A 23,166-nucleotide genomic window follows, 5' to 3' on the forward strand; every position below is an offset into this window, starting at 1 on the left:
CTGTAGCAGCTCTTAGCACAGAGGAACTCAATAAATGTTTGTTGAATAATCAATTAGTGTTTGTGTGTGACATTCTTAATCCAGAAGTTAAGTAAGACTCCCTTTAACATATCTCATAGGGTAGATCTAACAGTGATGAACTTTCTCAGCTTTTAATCTTGAACTGTCTTACTTCCTCTTTCAATTTTGAAGTATAATTTTGCTAGGGATAGAATTCTTGATTGACAAGTATTTTCTTTCAGCACTTTGTAAATATCATGTCATTGCTTTCTGGCTTCCATAGTTTCTGATGAGGAATTACCTTCTAATCTTAATATAGGCCTCTTGTATATGACCCCTGCCTCTCCATGCTGCTTTTATTATTCATTCCTTGTCTTTGGATTTTGACAGTATTATGTTAATATGACTTTGTCTAGATCTCTGTATTTATCCTGTTTGGATTTTGTTGAGTTTATTGTTTGATTAAATTCATTGCTTCTCAGGTTTTGTATGTTTATGGCCATTAATTTTTGAAATATTCTTTCTGCCTCTTGTCTCATCTACTTCTTTGTCTCTCATTATAAATGTGTTGATATACTTGGCAGTGTCCATGGGTCTCTTAACTGCAGTTCATTTCTCTTTATTCTTTTTTCTACTTCTCAGACTGCATAATTTCAGTTGACCTACTTTCACATTCACTGAATGTTTATTCTGCTTGCTCAAATCTACTTTTGAAAGCCCACTAGTGAATTTTTCAATTTAATCATTGTTTAGCCCTAGAATTTTGGTTTAGTTCCCCCCCCCCCCCCCCCCTGCTGCAAAAAGCTTTATTGTTTCCATTTGGTCCAAGGCTTGAGAGGGCTCCAGGGTGTTAAAATGTTGCCTAATGGCTGCAGAGAGGGCCTTCAGGCAGCCCTGATATGAGGGAAACTCCTCAGAGGCCACTGGGCTGTAGAGGCTTCTAGTCATGCTTGAGAGTGAGCCTTTCAAAGAGATATTCACCCAACCCAGCCTGGGGACCAGCCAGCCTGCAGAGGTTGGTCAAGGGGTCACCTATCTTCTTGATGAGTTTCACCTCCTCATCTAGGGAGTGGTTCTCCAGGAGGTCACAGATGTGGGGGTTTGTGCGGGCAGAACCCAGGCCACGTAGATACAAAAGGGCCTAGTTCAGGTTCTTTTCTATGAGAAGTGTGGCTTCCATAGTGCCCTGGGTTTTACCCTACTTATCTGGAAATGGCTTCTGCAAGTCCAGAAAGAGGGTGAAACTGCCATGCTGGTTTTACCTTTTCAAGAGATGCTCCATGAACTCCCACTTCTCCTTGGCCAATTTGCGAAAAATGTGGCCCACACCCTTCAGAGCCATATCCTCTTAGTCGAAATAGAAGCCCAGAGAGAGGTAATTGTAGGAGGCTCACAGATGCATGTTGACCAGGCAGTTGAAGGCAGACTCCACCGCAGTGAAATAATTCTGATGAATCTGGGAACTCATGGTTGATTGGTGATAAGGCGTTAAGCTCAAAAAATGGTGGCTGGTCATGGTGATTGTGGACAGCTTCTGAAGGTTACACATGGAAAAGTGGTTAGAGGGTGGTCAGAGGCTGGAGCACAGGAGCATCCCTGGGTCTGCTCTGTCCAAGCACTGTTAAAATGAGACAGATCCACAGGACTGCTGAGTGCACTTCCTGTTTAGTTCCTTTTTATAAGTATTTTATTTATTTCTCTTTATTGATATTTTCTGTATTGACACACTGTTCTGGTTTCCTTTAGTTCTTTCACCATGATTTCTTTGATCTTTTTGAGCATGTTTACAACTGCCAATTTAAAAACTTTGTCCAATAAGTTCCTTCATAAACAATTGCTATTGATTTTTTTTCCCTCTGAATGGGACATACTTTCTCGTTTCTTTAACATGCCTTGTAATTTTTTTCTTGAAAGTTGGACTTTTGAAATAACATAATGTTGTAGCTCTAGAAATCAGGTTCCTTACTCTCATGGCTTCTTGTTGTTGTTTAATTTGATTTATATCGTTTCTCTAAAATTTTTAACTGTATTTTTGTCATGTGTCTCTGAAGTCACTGTTCCTTTAGTTTGTGGTCACCTGCTGGTCCAGCAAAAATTTCCTTAAAATGCCTGGAACCAAGAAAAGAGAAAAAAATAAAATAGAGAAAAAAATGTAAGAAGATAAAACTTTTTCTAGTCATTGCAGATTGACTTTTAGATAAAGTTCTTAGCCAGGTTACTTATAACTCTGCATTAGCCTTCACTTCTTGTTCCCATTGAACTTGAAGACTAGCTAGAGGTGGAAGCTTAGGGTTTTTTCAGGTCTTTTCTGAACTGGCATTCTGCTCTAGGCATTGGCATGAGTTTCTGGATTCCCAGCTTTATACACAGACTTTTCACAGCCCTCTTCACCAATGTATTTCTTTTCAGCTTTTCCTCCCAATCTTTCTAACATCCTCTGATTTGCTGCTTTTCTGTTTTGAGGCATTTTTGAGTTAGATGAAACAAAGATGGACATTTCCTCAGTCTTTTATCCAACCCTTGGACTGGCCAAAGCAAATATACATACTCTTTTGGAACAAGGTCTGCTCTGTTCTTTGGAGAACCAGGTCCTCAGAACAGTAATGCTGAGTAATGTCTTTTTGACTTTAGCTGTGCAAGAGGTTTGAGCTAAGCTAAGTTTAAATGTCACAAAGCTCTCCTACCATTTTTTTAAAGTCATTTTTATTCTCAATTTTAAATTTATAATTGATTTTAATTTTAAATTAAAATCCTAATTTAAAAATCAATTGATCAGTTGAGTTTGAGGAGCCATTATTTTATCTTTGTCATCCTAAAGATAGATATTTGGGAGCATTGTTTTTTTTTTAACAGAATAGAATTCTGGATATGTCTCTGAGCTAGAAGAGGATGTACTGCAAGTTCATAGAGCTAACTTACAGTATCAGATATGCTCCATCTGTGCTTGTGAGCTCAGTTGTGTCCGACTCTGCGACCCCATGGACTGTAACCCACCAGGCTCCTCTGTCTATGGAATTTTCCAGGCAAGAATACTGGAGTGGTTTGCCATTTCCTTCTCCATCTCCTACCATTTTAAAATTGGTTTTTCTTGATTCAGCATTCACTTTGTTGCTTCAGTCCATTTACTGTTTTCCAGAGCTTGGAAAAAGTTGTTTCTGACAGTTTGGGTTTTTTATTTTATTTTATTTTTCCTTCTGATCTTTCTTTGAAAGGACAGGCCCTTGAATTGCTTTACTGTATTTGTCAGAGTTGAATTTCCTTACTGTATTCATCAGAGTTCTCCAGAGAAACAGAACCAGGAGAGAGAGAGAGAGAGTCTGCGTGTGTGTGTGTGTGTATGGAAAGAGATTTATTTCAAGAAATTAGCTCATTTGAAAATGAGGCTGGAAGTCCAAAGTCTATAAGGTAGGCTAGCAGGCTGGACACCCAGGGAAGCGCTAATGTTACGATTCACATCTGAAGACTTTCAGGCTAAAGACTTGGGAAAGAGCAGATGTTGGAGCTCAAGTCTAAAGGCCGTGTGCTGTAGAATTCCCTAGTGCCCAAGGGAAGTCAGTTTTTCATTCTATCCAGGCCTTCACCTGATTAGATGAGAAACACTCATATTATGGAAGATAATCTGTTCAGAGTATAGCAATTTAAATGTGAATTTCATATATAAAACCTTCACTGAAGTTTCCTGAATGATGTTTGACCACATATTTGGACACTATGGCCCAGCCAAGTTGACGTAAAATTAGCCATCACTCCATTTTAACTAACACCCTGCAATTGATTTGTGTGTGTTTAATCTTGTATTCTGTGACCTCACTATTCTCACTTCTTAGTTCCACAAGTTTTTTTTGTCTACTTCTTGAAATTTTTTGTGTAGGCATTGAGGTGTTACGTGCAAATAGGGACAGTTTTATTTTTTCCTTTCCAATGTATATGCTTTTGTTTCCTTTTCTTGCCTTTTTGCAGTGGTTAGAACTCCAGTAGATATGTAGAATTAGAGTGGTAAGATTGGACATTCTTGGTTTAGAAGATTTTAGAAGGAAAGCCTTCAGGCTTTGTACCATTAAATATATGTTAGCTGTAGGTGTTCTTAGATGCTCTTTTTCAAATTGAAGTAGTTTCCCTTTATTCCACCTGCTGAAAATTCTTACCATGAATGAGTGTCAGGTTTTCAGTTGATATGCTCATGTTATTTAAAATAAATTTCCAATTTGGAAGTCTCTAGTGTTATTTAAACTAATTTTCCAGTTTGGAAGTCTCCAGTGAAATCTTCTTGGCCTAGAGGTTTCTTTTTGGGGAGTTTTACAGTTTAAATGCAATGCCCTTAATAGCTATTGGGCTATTTAAAATTAATTTCATATTGAATGAGTTATGGTATGTTGTTTTTTCAAGATAATAGACTTATTTCATCAAATTGTTAAAGTTAATTTTGTAAAGTTCTTCATCATTTCAGTTCAGTCATTCAGTCATGTTTGACTCTTTGCCACCCCATGAACCGCAGCACTCCAGGCCTCCCTGTCCGTCACCAACCCCCGGAGTCCACCCAAACACATGTCCATTGAGTTGGTGATGCCATCCAACCATCTCATCCTCTGTCGTCCCCTTCTCCTCCTGCCTTCAATCTTTCCCAGCATCAGGGTCTTTTCAAATGAGTCAGCTCTTCGCATCAGGTGGCCAAAGTATTGGAGTTTCAGCTTCAACATCAGTCCTTTCAATGAACACCCAGGACTGGTCTCCTTTAGGATGGACTGGTTGGATCTCCTTGCAGTCCAAGGGACTCTCAAGAGTCTTCTCCAACACCACAGTTCAAAAGCACCAATTCTTCTGTGCTCAGCCCTCTTCATAGTCCAACTCTCACATCCGTACATGACAACTGGAAAAACCATAGCCTTGACTAGATGGACCTTTGTTGACAAAGTAATGTCTCTGCTTTTTAATATGCTGGTATGCCCTTATTAATTGTTATAGTGTCTGTAGGGTATATGGTGTTATCTCCTGTTTCATTATTAAATTGATCATTTTTGTTTTTTAAAAATCTTCATCATTCTTGCTGGAAATTTGTTAATTTTATTGATTTTTTTCGTATAACTAGCTTTTTGTTTCAGTGATTTTTCTGTTTTCAGTTTCATTTATTTCTGCTGTTATATTTATTGTTTCCTTCTTTTTGCTTGCTTTGGATTTATATTTCTGTCCTTTTTCTTTTAAAATTTGTCAGTTCATGGTATAAATTTAAATATCTCTTTCAGCATTGCTTTAGCTGCATCTCATATTTTGGCAAGTTCTATTCTCATTAAGTTCTCCTTTTAAAAATTTTTTTTGAGAATTTTTGAGCCATGGATTATTTAGAAGTATTTTGTTTAGTTTTCAGTTATTTGGGATTTTCCTTTTATTTTTCTAGAACCAATTTCTAGTTTGATTACCAGTCTTAAATTTGTTCAGGTTTATTTTATTGCTGAAGATATTGTCTATTTTCATAAATGGTTTATAGCCACTTGGATAAAATATGTATTTCTCTGTTGCTTGGTAGTGTTTTAAGTGTGTCAGTTAGATCCTACTTGTTGATTGTGTTCAGAGTTTTTTTATTCTTGCTGATTTTCTTTTTAGCGGTTGTATCAGTTGTGGGAGAAGAGTGTTAAAAGTCTCTACAACAATTACGGATTGTCCTTTTCCTGCCTATCAGTTTTTGTTTAGTGTATTTCAAGGTTCTGTTGTTTGGTATATACACATTTAGGATCATTGTCTTCCTGGTGGATCCTTTTATTATTATTTAGTGTTTTCTTGATCACTGGTAATTTTCTTTGTTCTGATACTATTTTACCAGCTATTAATGTTCGCATGGCATATTTTCAGCCTACTTATGTCATTGAATTTGAAATGAGTTTCTTATAAGCTGCATATAGTAGTGTTGTGGTTCTTTTAATCTGTCATTTTCTTTTCTTTTGACTGATAGATTATTTACATGTGAAGTAATTTTTGATATGTTTTCTCAGGTTGTTGTTATTCTTTCTTCCCTTGCCTTATGGTTTACATAAGAACAGTTTTTTAGGGATTCCTTTTTGTTTTCCTGTGTCCAGTACATTTTTGATGTCTTTCTGTGCGTCCTAATCTTTCTTCATAAAGACACCACCAGATTAAATTAAGGGCTACCCTTGTTACCTCTTTTAAACTTACTTACCTCTTTAAAGGTCTTGTCTCCAAATATGGCTAAATTCTGAGATATTGGGGCTTAAGGCTTCCAGTATATGACAGAGGAAGGTGGAGTGGAGATGTAATTTAGTCTATAACAGTAAGTTCCAAATGTTCTCTTTTATAACTGAATTAAAGAGTTAAGTGAAATTACTTGGATTTTTTAAATGAATTTTTAACCATTCTCTTAGAGTGTAATAAAAAGATGTAAGGCATCAAGTCAGATAGGTACCTTGCAGTTATCTGAGGTAGATAGGTATGCACCTGTGTCATCTGAGAGGTATATTAAAGGACTTAGAACAAAGTACTTTAATCTGGGAGAGAGTTGTAGTCTTTTATATCATTTATGATATAAATTTGTTTTAAAAGTGCATTTTGCCCTATTACCATTTATGATATTGTCATAAGGAAACAGTAAATGTTTGTACTATATGCCAAATTTATACAATTCAATCCAGAGATAGTTACTATTTAGGCACCTGAAAGCTAATGATAGGGCAGTATATGTTGTGGAGATTTATATTATTCATGTTTAATTGAAACGGTAGAATTGTTAGTAGAAATATTCAGTAAGCTTTTTATCTTTTGTGTACACAGTGATGACCAGGGAGAGTCTACCTAGACACATGCAATATGACTAGAGAAGACAATTGAAGTTAATAAAAAGAAAATTTGCTTTAATTTCCAAAATTTGTTGATTGCTGACTTTATTGTTCACTTATAGTTAGCTTGCTTTGTCTGTACCCCTTTATCAGTATTCACGCACCTTCTCAATGTTTAAAAACACAGCATATATAGCAGAAGGCATGATGCACATTCTCTTGCCTCAGTTCAGTGGGTGCTATACCGTAATCAATAGAATATTTGAAAGACATTAGTGCTCTGAAAGGATCAGTTCTTCAAAAGCATATGATAAAGGAACTTGACATATAGAGTGTTTGAGGAAAACTTCCTAGAGTAAGTGATATTTAGAGCTTTGATCTGAAAGAAGATTATGAGCTAAAGTTAATTAAATTTATGTGAAAGCATGCTTGGTGGGGGAGAGCAGAGAATTCAAGACCAAAGAAACTGCATCTGCAGAGGTCCTGTGATGAGAAGGAAGATATTGGGAAATTTGAGAGGGCCAGTGTGGTTGAATCCCTAAGAACTGTTACGAGGAAAATGTGTGACAAAACTGGAAACGTAGGCAGGACCCAGTGTAGCCATTTTAGCTGTTAAAGATTTGGGACTATGTCCTGGTAGAGAGGAAAATGACATGTTCCACAGAAGAGTAAGAAGCTTGAAAAGATCATTTTGCCTATATGTGTGAAGAATTGGTTAGAAATGAACCAACAAGTCCAATTAGAAGGCACAGATGCATTAATTTTGTAAAATTCTGCTTATGGTAGACCACAAAGTAGTCACTTCAAGGACTGTTTTAGATGCCAGGGGTGTATTAAGTGAACAAAACATTAGCCTCTACCCTCAGTGGGGAAGAGGAAACAGATGGTCAAATAACTATATAATCTTTCAGGTATTTGTAAGTATTGTGACGTATGTATGAAGAAGTATGAAGTGAAAGTCGCTCAGTCGTGGCCGACTGTGTGACCCCATGGACTATACAGTCTCTGGAATTCTCCAGGCCAGAATACTAGAGTGGGTAGCCTTTCCCTTCTCCAGGGGCTCTTTCCAACCCAGGGATCAAACCCAGGTCTCCCACATTGCAGCCGGATTCTTTACGAGCCACAAGGGAAGCCCAAGAATACTGGAATGGGCAGCCCAGGAATCAAACCGGGGTCTCCTGCATTGCAGGAGGATTCTTTACCAACTGATCTATCAGGAAAGCCCCAAGTATTGTGAAGAAAAGTAAAATTAGATAAGGGGATAAAGAGTGACTAAGAGTGCTGTGTTATTAAGGATGGATCTAAGAACTGAGAAGGAGATGACCGGAACTGAAGAAATGGATTTACACATACATTTGGAGGAAGAACTTCAGGCAGAGAACATTAAGTGCTAAGTGCAAAGTATGTTGGGCCTGGTCAAGGAATAACAAGAAGGCCAGTGTAGGTGAGGTACAGTGAGAAAAGGGAGAGCATTTAGGAGATGTGGTCTAGGACTAAGTGCATTATTATTGGGTTGGACAAGAACTACATAACACTTATCACTTTGATATTTTAAACATTAACTTTATACTAAAATTTAGTTATTTCTTTTGCTAGTAATAGTTCATGAAATTAAAATAGTATTATTAAAGTTCTGAACTTAATTCCAGTGTGTGAGGAGGGGGTTTCCCCACACCACCGAGCATTTCTCCAGACACCAGTTATTGTTCTACGATTCAGTTCAGTCCTGACACTATTTACCCAGAGATCACACACACACACATATGCTTCAGAGGCCAGGTGCAAGCCCAGGTTGGCATCTGTGCTGCAGCCTGTTTAGTTACAGATTGGAGGTTATCACGATTCTGTCCTTGGACTTCAGATGCTAGTTGCAAGTCCAGGTTTTTACCTGTTCTTCTAGCCAACTGGCTCTAAATCAGAGCTTCTCATGACCCCCTCCTTGGGTTTCAATTAATTTGTTAAAGTGGCTCACAGAATTTAGGAAATCTGTTTACTCTCTAGATTACCAGATTATTATAAAAGGATACAACTCAGAAACAAACAGATGGAAAAGATGCATAGAGTAAGGTATGTGGGAAAGGGGCACAGAGCTTCCATGCTTTAGGTGCTCTGCTCTCAGCACCTCTATGTGTTCAACAGCCCAGGAGCTCTCTCTGCCTCATCCTTTTGGGTATTTACGGAATCTGCATCACATAGGCATGATTGATTAAATCATTCACCATTATTTTGGATCCATCTTTCAGCCCCGACTCCCTTACCTGGAGGCGAGGGAGTTTGGACTGAAAGTCCAGAATCACAGGGTAGCAGATGATGAAACCTTCAGGTCTTTTACTGTGTGTGTTTTCATTAGTTTCTAGGGCAATATAAGTCTCTCAAAAATTATGGAATTAAAAAACAAGCAACATACACCTGAAACTAACACAACATTATAAATCAACTCTACTTCAATAAGAATTTTTAAGAAGCAACAACAAGGGAAGTCTGCAGCCCTATATTCACAGTTCCTTGCTTTCTGTGAAGAATACAAGTTTGAAAGTGTAAGACCATTGCAGTAATACATATAACTTTTTTCTTAAAAGATTGACCTGTTGTGTTTTTAAACTTTTATACTAAGGTATTTCACAGTCTTATTTACTTTATTAAGATTGATTTTTCCATACCAGTATTATATTCCAGTATAACATTTTCTATTGCTTCGGAGTGGTGTTTTGAAAAAAGAATTTGCTACCACTTGGTGGCACTACTTGGCTTAAAATTGAATCAGATTGTGTGCTGTATGCAGTTCCACTTAAATGATTAAATTCAGAGGGGCTCTATTTGATACTAAGCAACTTAATATTATAAATGTTTAATTCTTATTTTGTAAATAAAATAATAATTGATGTTGTAAAACTTCATTTTATTAAAATGTTGCATGGAATATAAAAACAACCCAAGTCTTAGTTTGATGGTGAGGGAAGCATGCAAATTTTTGATAGAAACCTCCTTTTGCTCAAGCATTATTTATATTCTGCCTTAAACCTCCATGTGTTTAAATGTTATAAAAATATATTTTTAATATTAGAAAAACAAACATCTTCAACTTTCCTTTAATATTAATATTTTCCAAGACATGTATTTTATTTTGTCATATGTAAGCTAAGAAATTAGATTTTTTTAGGTGATCAAAATAAATGACACATACAGGAAAACAAACTTAAATATACTTTGTCTTCCTGCAACATACTAAAAACTCATGCAGTCCTTTTTAATATATTTTATTTGTTTTATTAAATTAGGCAAAGGATCTTGAAGTGTAAGATGTAGAAGTTTATGATGTCTCCAGAAATGATTTTTACTCTTAAATAATTGATATGTAGTACTGTAATAGCTGAAATATTTGTGTAATTTGTTTTGTGGGTTGCATGTACAGCATATAAAAGATAATGCCCCACATCTTTTATTTTTTGGCCACACTGTGCGGCTTGCTAGATCTTAGTTCCCTGACTAGGGATCAACCCCTGCCCCTCTCAGTGAATGTGCCAGGTCTCAACCACTGGACTGCCAGGGAATTCCTCCCCACACTCCATGTCTTTTTTAAAATTGAAATGTAATACATAAAGGAAACTGTACAAAGTTTACAGCTGAATGAATCATCACAAAGTAAACACTATGACCACCATAGATTCAAGAAATTGAATACTGCCAGCAGCCTCCTATGCTTCCTTTCCCAAGCACTCTCCCTTTCCTATTTCTTGGAGTAACCACTACCTGGCTTCAAAAAATATAACTTTTTTAAAATCTGTTTTTGGAGTTTTATAAAAACAGAATTATATAGTATTATTTTGATTCTGTTATGTTTGGGAGATTCATGTATGTTATCAGATATATATGGCTATAGCTCCCTCATACTGTTCAATCACCATCTTTTTTACTGTTGGACATTTGGGTTAGATAATGCCGTCATGAACATTCTTACAAATGTTTCTTGGGGTACATATGCAACATTTATGTGGGGTATGTACCAGTAGTATATACCCAGTAGAATAGCTGGGTCATTTGTGTATATATGTTCAAATTTAGGAGATAAAAAAAGAGTTGTTTTCAGAGTCATTGTTCCTACCTATCCCATCAACAGAATATGAAGGTTCCTATTTCTCTGTAGTCTCACCAACACTTAGCATTAATAGCCTCTTTAATTTTAGTTCTTTTGTAGGATAGATTTCTGTGATTCTAAATGAGATTGAGTACTTTTTCTTAAATTTATTGGCTGCTTGAATATCTTCCTTTTTATTATTGTTACTATTGAGTTCTCTACATTACTGATTTATATGAGTTACATATTCTATGAGTGCCTTTTTTTCCTGTTGGACTTTCTGTTCTTTTCCTTCTGTTTTTAGGAGGTTTTTTTTTTTTTTTTTAATATGCTAGGTATAAATCCTTTGTTAGAAAGATATATCTATTTTCCTGATTTTCACCCTCTTAATGTTACCTTTTAATGAAAGGAAGGTCTTAATTTTAATATAGTCCACTTTATCATTGTCTTCATGTATAGTCACTGCTCCTTGTGTCTAATTAAGATGCCTTTCTCTGCTCCAAGAATATGAAGATATTATCTTATGTTATCTTCTAGAACTGGTTCTCAATAGAGACAATTCCCCTCACCCTCATCCCACACCTTCCATGCCCTGGGTAGGACATTTGGCTGTGTTCAGAGACCTTAGTTTTCACAGCTGGGTGGGTGGAGTACTCCAGGCGTCTAGTGGGTCGGCTACTAAACATTCTGCAATCCTCAGAATGCTATATATTCTACAATGCACACCACAGTTAACTTAACCCCAATGTCACTAGTCCTGAGGTTGAGGGACATTGTCCTAGAGGCTTGATTATTTTGCTTTCTACTTTCTACCTAGAACTGATTATTGTATATTATTTTGTATATTGTTTATGATGCACTTAGATTTATCTGATACTTGGAATTTATTCTGGGTATTATATGAGGTATAGAGGTCACTTTTTCTTTTTTTCTTATGGGATATGTATTTTATGCAGCACCATTTGTTGAAAAGATTGTTTCCCAGCTGCTCTGCAATACTACCTTTCTCGTGTATCAAATGACCATATATGTATAAGTCTGTTTCTGGGCTCTTTTTTCATTTTCCATTGGTCTACTTTATCTACCCTTGCACCAAAGCTATGCTGTTTTAATTTACATAGTATTATAACAAGTCTTTATGTTCAGTAAGGCAAGTTTTCCTACCTTGTTCTTCTTGGCTCATTGCAGTTCCATATAATTTTTGCTGTCACATAATCAGTTTTATAGAAATTGAATTGAGAAAGAGTTGGCATCTTTATGTTACTAAATCTTCCAGTCCATGAATGTCATATTATTCTTTCATTTATTTAGGTCATTGAATCTCAAACACTGTGTTCTTAAGATCCATTTAAACTCTAAAAAAAATTTTTTTAATGTGGTTGTATCAGTGTTTCTCAACTTCAGCACAGTTAACATTTAGGGCCAGGTAATGGTTTGTTTTGGAGAGTAAGAATGTCCCTTTAAATGCTAACATAAATAATACAATTTTGTGAAAAATACACATTCTAAAATAAAATTTAGTGAGAAAGGTACATTTTTTTATTTCAAATTGCTTTCCTGTCTAGCTTAATGAATGACAGCTGGATTTTCATACCTGCTTCTGCTTTAATCTGTTGGGTTATCAGAAGTCTATCATATATAGACTCTGGGAAACTGTTGTACACCCGTGGGAGAATGAGAGTGAAAAAGTAAAATAAGGTCTTTAATATTATGAAAATAGTTATGATTTTGAGAATCTCCTGAAAGGGATACCCAGGGGTCCACAGAGCATGCTTTTGGGAGCTGCTGCCTTAGAGATTGCAACATGCATCCTTGACCTATTTGTTTGCTATGATATTCATCTGTGTTCAACTCCATATATATTTTAAGCACATGAGACCGAATCATTTTAGATTTTAGCTTTTAAATCTAGTTTAGATTTACCTGTCTGCAGTCATTTCCCCTTTTTGAACAACTCTCTTTAGTATATACTTTGATGTAGATTTGTGCTGGGAAATTCTTGTTTTTGCTTTCTGGTCATGTTCTGTATTTCACTTTCACTTTTGAATGATACATTTTTCTTGCTGGTTAGAATGCTAGGTTCGGAGAAGGCAGTGGCACCCACTCCAGTACTCTTGCCTGGGAAATCCCATGGATGGAGGAGCCTGGTAGGCTGCAGTCCATGGGGTGGCGAAGAGTCGGACAGGACTGAGCAACTTCACTTGTACTTTTCACTTTCATGCATTGGAGAAGGAAATGGTAACCCACTCCAGTGTTCTTGCCTGGGGAATCCCAGGGATGGGGGAGCCTGGTGGGCTGCCGTCTATGGGGTCACACAGAGTCGGACACGACTGAAGCAACTTAGCAGCAGCAGCAGAATGCTAGGTTGGTCATTATTTTCTTTTAACTAGGCTATTATTCCTTTATGTTCTGGCTTCTGTTATTTCTATTGAGAAATTAGTTGCTCATCTCATCAATACCTTCCAACCAAAAGGACTAGCAAAGAAAACCTGTAGTTGAACATGGTTTTTGTTTGTTGAAGTGAGAGATTCCTCATACTAAAGGGAATTTTGGGCTGTCTTTTTAAGAGGGTATTAGAAACTATTATAGGTTTGGACTTTGGGTGGGTAATTTGGTGGCTCAGAGGATAAAGCGTCTGCCTGCAATGCAGGAGACCTGGGTTCGATCCCTGGGTTGGGAAGATCCCCTGGAGAAGGAAATGGCAACCCACCCCAGTGTTCTTGCCTGGAGAATCCCATGGACAGAGGAGCCTGGCGGGCTACAGTCCATGGGGTTGCAAAGAGTCGGACACGACTGAGCAACTTCACTCACTCACTCACTCAAGGAAATAGAAGTTTGCTCTAAATTAGATCTTGTCAGAACATGGGCACATATTATGACTGCTGCTGCTGCTAAGTCGCTTCAGTCATGTCCAACTCTTCGCGACCCCAATGTCTGCAGCCTACCAGGCTCCTCCATCCATGGGATTTTCCAGGCAAGAGTACTGGAGTGGGTCGCCATTGCCTTCTCTGATTATGACTGCTATCTTTTTTTAAATTCAGGTGAAATTTACATAACATACAATTAATCATTTTAAGTGCACAATTCAGTGGTATTTAGTATATTCACAGTGTTATGCAATCACCAGCTCTCTCATTTTAAAGGTGTTTCAACACCCTGTAGTCATTAAGTAATCATTTCCAATTCTCTCCTTCCAGTATCACCATGTACTCTTTACTTTCTGTCTCTATGGATTTGCCTATTCTCACTATTTCAAGTGAAAGGAATCATAGAATGATTCTTGATGTCTGGCTTATTTCACTTAACATATTTTCAGGGTTCATCCAAGTTGTAGCATGCACTTTGTTTCTTTTTTTGACTGTTATGAATAGTGATGCTATAAACGTGCATGTACAATTTTCTGTGTATGTAAATTTCACTTCTCCTGGATATATCTTGGAGTTGAATAGCTGGGTTATGTGGTAATTCTGTGTTACCTTTTTTTAAGAACCCAGATGGTTTTCCACCACAGGTGCACTGTGTCATTTCTCACCAGCAGTGTATGAGGTCTCTCTTTCTTCACATTCACATCAACACTTGTTGTTTTCTAGTTTGTTTTTTTTTTTTAATTAAGCTGTCTATTCTAATGTGTGTGTCTCTCAGTCATGTCCGACTCTTTGCAACCCCATGGTCTGTCCAGGGGATTCTCCAGGCAAGAATACTGGTGTGAGTTGCCATTCCCTTTTCCAGGGGATCTTCCCAACCCAGTGATTGGACCCGGGTCTCTTGCATTGCAGGCAGATTCTTTGCCATCTTAGCTACAAGGAAAGCCCTATGGGTGTGAAGTGGTATCTTACTGTGGTTTTCATTTGTGTTTTCTTCATGACCAAGATGGTGAACATCTTAGTCTTATTGGCCATTTGTTTATCTTCATTTGATGAATGTCTGTATAAAGTCCTGTGCCCATTTTAAAAATTGTTTTTTTTCTTTCTCTTGTTGAGCTGTTTATATACTCTGGACATTAAACCCTTATCAAATATATCTTGATAATATCCATTGCACAACAAAAGTTTTGGTGAAGTCCAAACTACCTATTGTTTTTTTTCATATGTTCATTGTGCTTTTGGTGTCACATCTAAGAATCCATTGCCAAATACAACATCATAAAGATCCATACCTTATGCCTTATTCTAAGAACATAATAGTTTTAGTTCTTATGTTTATATAGTTGTTCTGTTTTGATTTAGTTTTTGTTCACAAAATGAGGCAGTGGTTCAGCTTCATTTTTTTTTTTTTTTTTTACATGTGATCATCCAGTTTTCTCAGGACCAAATGTTGAAAGACTGTTCTTTCTCCCTGAATGGTCTTGCCACCTTTGTTAAGAATTGATTGGCCACAGATGTTTGGGCTTATTTCTGGATTCTCAAATGTATTCCATTGGTCTGTTATGTCTACCCTTATTCCGGTACCACGCTGATTACTTTAGCTATGTTAATAAATTTTAAAATTATTGTGAGTCCCCTTACTTTATTTCTTTTTCAATATTGTTTTTGCTCTTTAGGGCCCTTCACAGTTTAATATGAATTATAAGATCAGCTTATCTATTTCTATTTTGAAAAGCCATTAGAATTTTTATAGAGATTGCATTAAATCTGTAGATGACTTTGGAAAGTATTGCCATATTAACAATGTTTTGTTTCCTAGTCCATGAACATAGGATGGCTTTCCATTTGGTTAGGGCTTCTTTAATTTCTTTCAGCAATACTTTGTAATTTTTCAATGTATTAAGACTTTCGCCTTCTTGGTTACATTTATTCCTAGATATTTTACTTTGAATGCTTTTATAAATAGTATTGTTTTCTTAATTTCCTTTTTGGATCATACATTGCTGGCATAGGGAAACACAATTGATTTATATTTGTTTATCTTATATGTGCAGGTTTGCTGAATTTCTGTAACATGTTAACTCTAGTAAATTTGTGTGTGTGCATGTGTAATCTAGACTTTCTATACAGGCATAATTTGTTTTATTACATTTTGCTTTATTGTGTTTACAGATACTGTGTTTTTTTTTTATGAATTGAAGGTTTGTGGCAACATTGTGTTGAGCAAGTCTCTTGGCACCAGTTTACCAAGAGCATTTGCTCATTTGAGGTTTCTGTTACATTTTGGTAATTTTTGGAATTTTCAAACTATCCAATAACATTGCATGCTACAGAGAAATTGTTCATGAAAGGAAGAAATGGTTCATGAAAGGCTGAAGCTTCGTCAGCCTTTAGCAGCCACCTCTCTGATCAGTCAGCCCCCATCAACACTGAGACAAGACCGTCTACCAGCAAAAAGGTTACAGTTTGATAAAGGCTGAGATGATGATTACCTTTTTTTTTTTTTTAGCAATAGTGTTTTTTAATTAAGGTATATTCATTGCTTTCTTTGAGACATAATGCTGTGTTACATTTAATCGACTGTAATTGACTCTTGAAAAGCCAGGGGATTGGTGTGCTGATTATCTGCACAGTTGAAAATCCAAGTATAACTTATAGTTGGACCTCCATAGCCAAGGTTCCTCTTCTACAGATTCAACCAACCTTGAATTATGTAGTACTGTAGTATTTACTAGTAAATAGTAGTATTTACTATTGAAAAAAATTTGCATGCAGGTGAATCTGTGCAGTTCAAACCCATGTTGTTCAAGGGCCAGCTATATAGTGTAATGATAACTTTTATATTTACTGGGAAACCAAAAATTTGTCTCTCTCTGTTACAATATTCCCTTTTAAGCAGTGGTCTGGAACTGAACACCAAACATCTCCAGGGCATTCCTGTGTATAGAATCATGTCATCTGCAGATAGGTGGTTTTACTTCTTTCCAATTAGGATGCCTTTTACTTGTTTTACTTGCATAATTGGTATGCCTAGAACTTCTAGTACAATGTTGAATAGCTATGGTAAAAGCAGGCAGCCTTGTCTTAGGAGGAAAACTTTGTCTTTCACCATTGATGAGTATGTTAGCTGTGAGTTTTTCATGGATACCTTTTACCATTTTAAGGAAATTCACTTCTAGTCTAGTTTGCTGAGTGTTTTTAATCATGAAACAGTGTTGGATTTTGTCAAGTGATCTTTCTGCATCTGTTGAGCTGATCGTTTAGTTTTATTCCTTCTATTAATATATAACATTGATCACTTCACTTACACTGAACCACCTTTGCATTTGTGGAGTAATTCCACTCAATTATGATATACAGTCATCTTCGTGGTTTTTCTGGGATTCTATCTTCTTCCTTCTGAGATATAATCCTCTGCCTTTGCATTCTGATTAATTTTCTATGATTGTGGTATTTGTTCTGGAAACTGCAGGATTGTAATTCTTGTTTCTTCTGTCTGCACTCTGGTGGATAAGGCTTGTGCAAGCTTCCTGATGGGAGGGACTGGCATGGGAAAAACTGGGTCTTGCTTGCTCTGGTGGGTAGGGCCATGCTTAGTAAGACTTTAATCCAGTTGTCTGCTGAGGAGAGGGACTGCAGTTCAGTTCAGTCTCTCAGTCATGTCCAACTCTTTGTGACCCCATGGACTGCAGCACGCCAGGCTTCCTTGTCCATCACCAGTTCCTGGAGCCTACACAAACTCATGTCCATCGTGTTGTTGATGCCATCCAACCATCTCATCCTCCATTGTCCCCTTCTCCTGCCTTCAGTCTTTGCCAGCATCAGAGTTTTTTTCCAGTGAGTCGGTTCTTCACATCAGTTGGCCAAAGTATTGGAGTTTCAGCTTCAGCATCAGTCCTTCTGGTGAATATTCAGGACTGATTTCCTTTGGGATGGACTGGTTTGATCTCCTTGCTGTCAGAGTGACTCTAAAGAGTCTCTCCAACACCACAGTTCCAAAGCATCAATTCTTTGGTGCTCAGCTTTCTTTATAGTCCAGCTCTCACATCCATACATAACTACTGGAAAAACCAGACTGCACCACCTCCTTATTAATTGTTTGGCCTAATGTGACCTAGCCCTGGAGTCTACAGGATCCATGGTAGGGCTAATGGTGGCTTCCAGGTGGGCTCACGCCAAGGGGCACCTCCCAGGATTGTTACTGTCAGTGCTCCCATCCCCGTGGCAAACCACTGCCAACTCATGCCTCTGTATTAGATCCTCCAACACTAGCAGCTGGATCTGGTTCAGTCTTCTGTGGAGACACTGCTCTTTAACCTTGGATCCTGGTGAACAGAAGATTTTGTTTGTGCCCTCCTAGAGTGAAGTGTCTGTTTCCCCCCATCCTGTGTAAGTCCTGCAATCAAATCCTGCTGCTCGTCAAAGTCAGATTCCCTGGGGATTCCTAGTCACTTTGCTGGATCCCCAGACAGGGAAGCCAGACGTGGGCTCAGAACCTTCACAACAGTGGGAGAACTTCTTTGGTACTATTGTTCTCCTGTTTGTGGGTCGCCTACCCTGCAGGTATAGATTTCATTTTATCATGATTGTGCCCCTTCTACCATCTCGTTGCAGCTTCTCCTTGTCTTTGGATGTAGGGTGTCTTTTTTTGGTGGATCTCAATCATCCTCCTTTTGATAATTGTTCAACAGCTAGTTGCTATTTTGTACTCTTGCAGAGGAAATGAGCAAATGTCCTTTATAATCCTTTTAATGTGCTGTTGGATTCAGCTTGGTAGTATTTTGTTGTAGATTTCTTACATCTGTCTTCATAAGGGTCTGTCATTTTCACTTGATATTTTTGTCTGGTTTTGGTTTTTGGATAGAGCCGGTCTCATAGAATATGTGAGTAAGTAGATGTATTCTCTCTTCTATTTTTGTAAAAGTTTGTGAAATATCGATGTTAATTCTCTAAATGATAGAAGTTACCAGTGAAAGCATTTAATCTTAGACTTTTTCTTTTGGAGAAGTTGATTACTGATTAAATCTCATTAGTTCAATTCAGTTCAGTCGCTCAGTCGTGTCTGACTCTTTGTGAATCCATGAATCGCAGCACGCCAGGCCTCCCTGTCCATCACCAACTCCCGGAGTCTACTCAAACTCATGTCCATCGAGTCGGTGATGCCATCCAGCCATCTCATCCTCTGTCGTCCCCTTCTCCTCCTGACCCCAATCCCTCCCAGCATCACGGTCTTTTCCAATGAGTCACCTCTTCGCATGCGGTGGCCAAAGTATTGGAGTTTCAGCTTCAGCATCAGTCCTTCCAATGAACACCCAGGACTGATCTCCTTTAGGATGGACTGGTTGGACCTCCTTGCAGTCCAAGGGACTCTCAAGAGTCTTCTCCAACACCACAGTTCAAAAGCATCAGTTCTTCAGCACTCAGCTTTCTTCACAGTCCAACTCTCACATCCATACATGACCACTGGAAAAACCATAGCCTTGACTAGACGGACCTTTGTTGGCAAAGTAATGTCTCTGCTTTTTAATATGCTATCTAGGTTGGTCATAACTTTCCTTCCAAGGAGTAAGCATCTTTTAATTTCATGGCTGCAGTCACCATCTGCAGTGATTTTGGAGCCCCCCAAAATAAAGTCTGCCTCTGTTTCCACTGTTTCCCCATCTGTTTGCCATGAAGTGATAGGACCTGATGCCATGATCTCAGTTTTCTGAATGTTGAGCTTTAAGCCAACTTTTTCACTCTCCTTTTTCACTTTCATCAAGAGGCTCTTTAGTTCCTCATTTTCTGCCATGATTTATGTACATGGTCTTACTTAATCCTCACAATCCTACAGAAGGTTTCACACTTATTTTATTGATAAAGCAACATGAAGTTGAAGGTAAGTGGAGTAATTTTGTCTGAAGGCTAAACACTGTGGAGCTGTTTTTCAAACTGAGGCAGATCTGCCTCAAAAGAGTGATTGTCTCAGCACCGCAGTATAAAATTTAGCTAAAACCCTCTCTTTTCTGTGAGACTTTTCTTAGCCATGTTATTTTATAGAACCTTCTACATCCCTTGAACTGTAGACTGTGTAATTCAAATTATGCACTGGGGAAATAATGTGTTGCTGTTTATTGATACAAACAGTTTTTTATATGTATGTGTTCCATATAATCTTCCTCAGATAACAGTGCAGTTAAAAAAAAAACTATCAGCAGTACTGATAGTTTTGATTAGTTAGTGTAAGGAATAATTAGAATTTTCCCTGAAATACCTCAAAATCTGTTTCAGTCACCTTTCATAAAACAGTAGTGTACTATTGATAACATTTTGGCTTAATGGTTTGGATAAATTGGAAATTATGCAGTCTGTCTCTGATGGTTCAAAATTACTACCTTGACCAAGACTTAAGTCTTTTTCCTTATGAGTGAACCTGATTCAGTCTTCACCAGGAACTAAATCTGGCCACGGCAGTGAAGGTGCCAAATCCTAACCACTAGACCACCAGGAAATTCCCAGGAATTTCTTTTAAATCATAATTGTTTGAAAATAGTTCTGTGTTTGATCATTAATAAGTTTTATGTTTTCTAAATATAATGTAGTGTTTTCTGTAACATTTTGGTGAAATTTTATAGTTACTTAAATTCACAGTAAATAAATGCTCCAGTACTCTTGCCTGGGAAATCCCATGGACGGAGGAGCCTGGTAGGCTGCAGTCCATGGGGTCGCTGAGTCGAACATGACTGAGCGACTTCACTTTCACTTTTCACTTTCATGCGTTGGAGAAGGAAATGGCAACCCACTCCAGTGTTCTTGCCTGGAGAATCCCAGGGACGGGGGAGCCTGGTGGGCTGCCGTCTATGGAGTTGCACAGAGTTGGACACGACTGCAGCAACTTAGCAGCAGCAGCCTTCACAAAAATACATTCTTTTCTTTTTTAAAGATAGTGATATAAGAGAGACCAGGGTAAGTTTAAGGCATGAAACTGGGCACTCAAAGCTGGTGCTTTGGGACAAGACAGCCCAGAGGGATAGGATGGGGGTGGGTGGGAGGGGGTTCAGGATTGGAAAGACACATGTTTACCTATAGCCGATTCATGTTGATGTATGGGAAAAACCATCACAATATTGTGAAGTAATTATCCTCCAATTAAAATAATTTTAAAAATATTTGAAAAAAATAGAGGTGCATACCTTGTTTAAAGGAAAGCAAATTTCTTATATTTGGATTTTTTACCATCCTGAATGAAGATAATTATAGAGTAGTGGTTACCTTGGAATCTTTTTCTCAGAAGATAATTGGAATCTTGAAGGCTGATTTTATTTTATTTATTTGCCTTTGGCTGCACTGGGTCTTCATTGCTGTGTGTAGGCTTTCTCTAGTTGTGGTGAGTGAGGGCTGCTCTCTAGATGCTTTGTATGAGCTTCTCATTGCAGTGGCTTCTCTTCCTGCGGAGCGTAGGCTCTAGGGCGCATGGGCTTCAGTAGTTGTGGCGCACTGACCTAGTTGCTCTATGGCATGTGGAATTGTCCTGGATCAGGGATCAAACCTGTGTCCCCTGCATTGAAAGACACATTCTTAACTACTGGACCACCAGAGAAGTCCCTTGAGGCTGATTTCAGAGAAAAGAAAAACGATAAGTTGAGTAAATGGTAAATTCAGTAATTTATGTCTAATAAAAATATTATTTTATAGAAAATAAAACTTCTAGTTTTGTTTCATTTTTCTAGTTCTCAATGAAAGTGTGACAGTTTCCCATCTAAATATATGTAAATTTGAATTTATTTAATAGCATTTAAATGTATTATAGGTGAAAGGTTAAGTGCTTATTACAGAATTATTTTATGATCTGAACTCCCCTTTCAATAAAATTAAATTGTAACTCAGGGAAATAATTTATTCTCCAGAGGTACAAATGTTCCTGTTTACTTCCCACTAGGCCTTAAATAATTTTGTGCTTCTTAAATATGATTAATTAATATATTATTGCCAAATGAATTAATGGAACTTTTATAATGAGAGTTTTACTTTAACCATTAAAATCCACAAATTTTTTTAACGTACAATCAGTTGAGTATGTGAAGCTTTGAATTTGAAAGAGTTACCAAAATTGTTTGACCATTACTAAGTTGCTTCAGTCATGTCCAACTCTTTGCGATCCTATGGACTGTAGCCCACCAGGCTCCTCTGTCCAGAGGATTCTCCAGGCAGGAATACTGGAGTGGGTTGCCATGCCCTTCTCTAGTTTGAGCATTAGAAATAAACTAACGTAACATTTCTTGTGTTCCAGGCAGTATATTAAGATACAATTATTTCTTCAACTGTTGTAAGGAATTCTTTCAAAACCACAGTTGTTTGCATTTGCAGTCATGTCACTAACTTTGATGTGCTTACTTCAGTGGACATTAATCCTGTAGAGTCGTATGTGACTAGAGTAGAAGTTTCAACAGCAGCCCTTAGAACATTCTATTTTATTTGTCTTTATTATTATTATTTTTTTGTTTTGGTTGCCCTGGGTCTTCCTTGCTGCATGCAGACTTTCCTCTAGCAGTAGTGAGTGGGGCTACTCTTGGTTGCAGTGTGCAGGGTTCTCATTGCAGTGGCTTCTTGATGCAGAGCACAGGCTCTAGGCTCAGGAGTTTAGTAGTTGCAGCGTGCAGGCTCAGTAGTTCTGGAGCACTAGAGTGCACAGACTTCAGTAGTTTTGGCATTCAGGCTCAGTAGGTTGTGGGTTTTGGGCTCTAGAGCACAGCCTAAGTAGTTGTGGCGCATGGGCCTACTTGTTATGCGTCATGTGGGATCTTCTTGGACCATGTCCTCTGCACTAGTAGGTGGATTCTTATCCACTGTATCACCACGGAAGTCCAGAATATTCTTAATTTTTGAGTTTTTGAACAAATTCCTAGCCTTTTCTAATAACCACTAAACAAAAAGACATCTGACATTGATTATGATTCTGTCCTCAAAAATTTCCTTTCTCATGTTCCTTGTCTCTTGCTGATTGTTGTCAAATGTGTAGGCACAGTAACTTTTTAATGGTAAATTTCTCTTTGCCCTTGAAGAATTCTTTTCTGAAGCATTCCATATGCATCTATAATACTAATCTTACCACTTTGGGTATTTTTTTATTATCTATATTTTCACTTCTTATAATTGTATGTCTGTCTTCCTAGGATTTCTAACACTTGTACTTCTTTTGCACTTATTGGATATGGTGGGTTTATAAAATATCTCAAAATTAAGCAGAAATAGGAAGCTCATCATAGACTGAAGAATACTGAAAGACCTGAAATAAAATGATTTATGGCAGTTTAACACTCTTTTGGTGGAGGACAGAGTTGACACATTATCTAGTAGTGTGGCATTGATGCATTTTTGACTGCTGTTAACTATTAATATAAAACTGTGGTCAAAAGTTTGATTGGTTTGAAAGTCATATGAAGGAACTTGCTCATGTTAATTTTTA

At 37.5% G+C, this 23,166-nt stretch overlaps 1 protein-coding gene and 1 pseudogene across 1 annotated transcript in view; one reads left to right on the forward strand and one right to left on the reverse strand.

The window, feature by feature from the left end:
* Positions 1-23,166, forward strand: part of ZNF644 (zinc finger protein 644) — a gene marked incomplete at its 5' end in the record, with an annotated part of 58,639 nt that overhangs the window by 6,871 nt on the left and 28,602 nt on the right.
* On the reverse strand, positions 837-1,580 carry LOC112445992 (ferritin light chain-like; annotated as a pseudogene).

Source organism: Bos taurus, chromosome 3, assembly GCF_002263795.3.
Source record: "Bos taurus isolate L1 Dominette 01449 registration number 42190680 breed Hereford chromosome 3, ARS-UCD2.0, whole genome shotgun sequence".
In the NCBI taxonomy this organism is placed as follows: Eukaryota; Metazoa; Chordata; class Mammalia; order Artiodactyla; family Bovidae; genus Bos; species Bos taurus.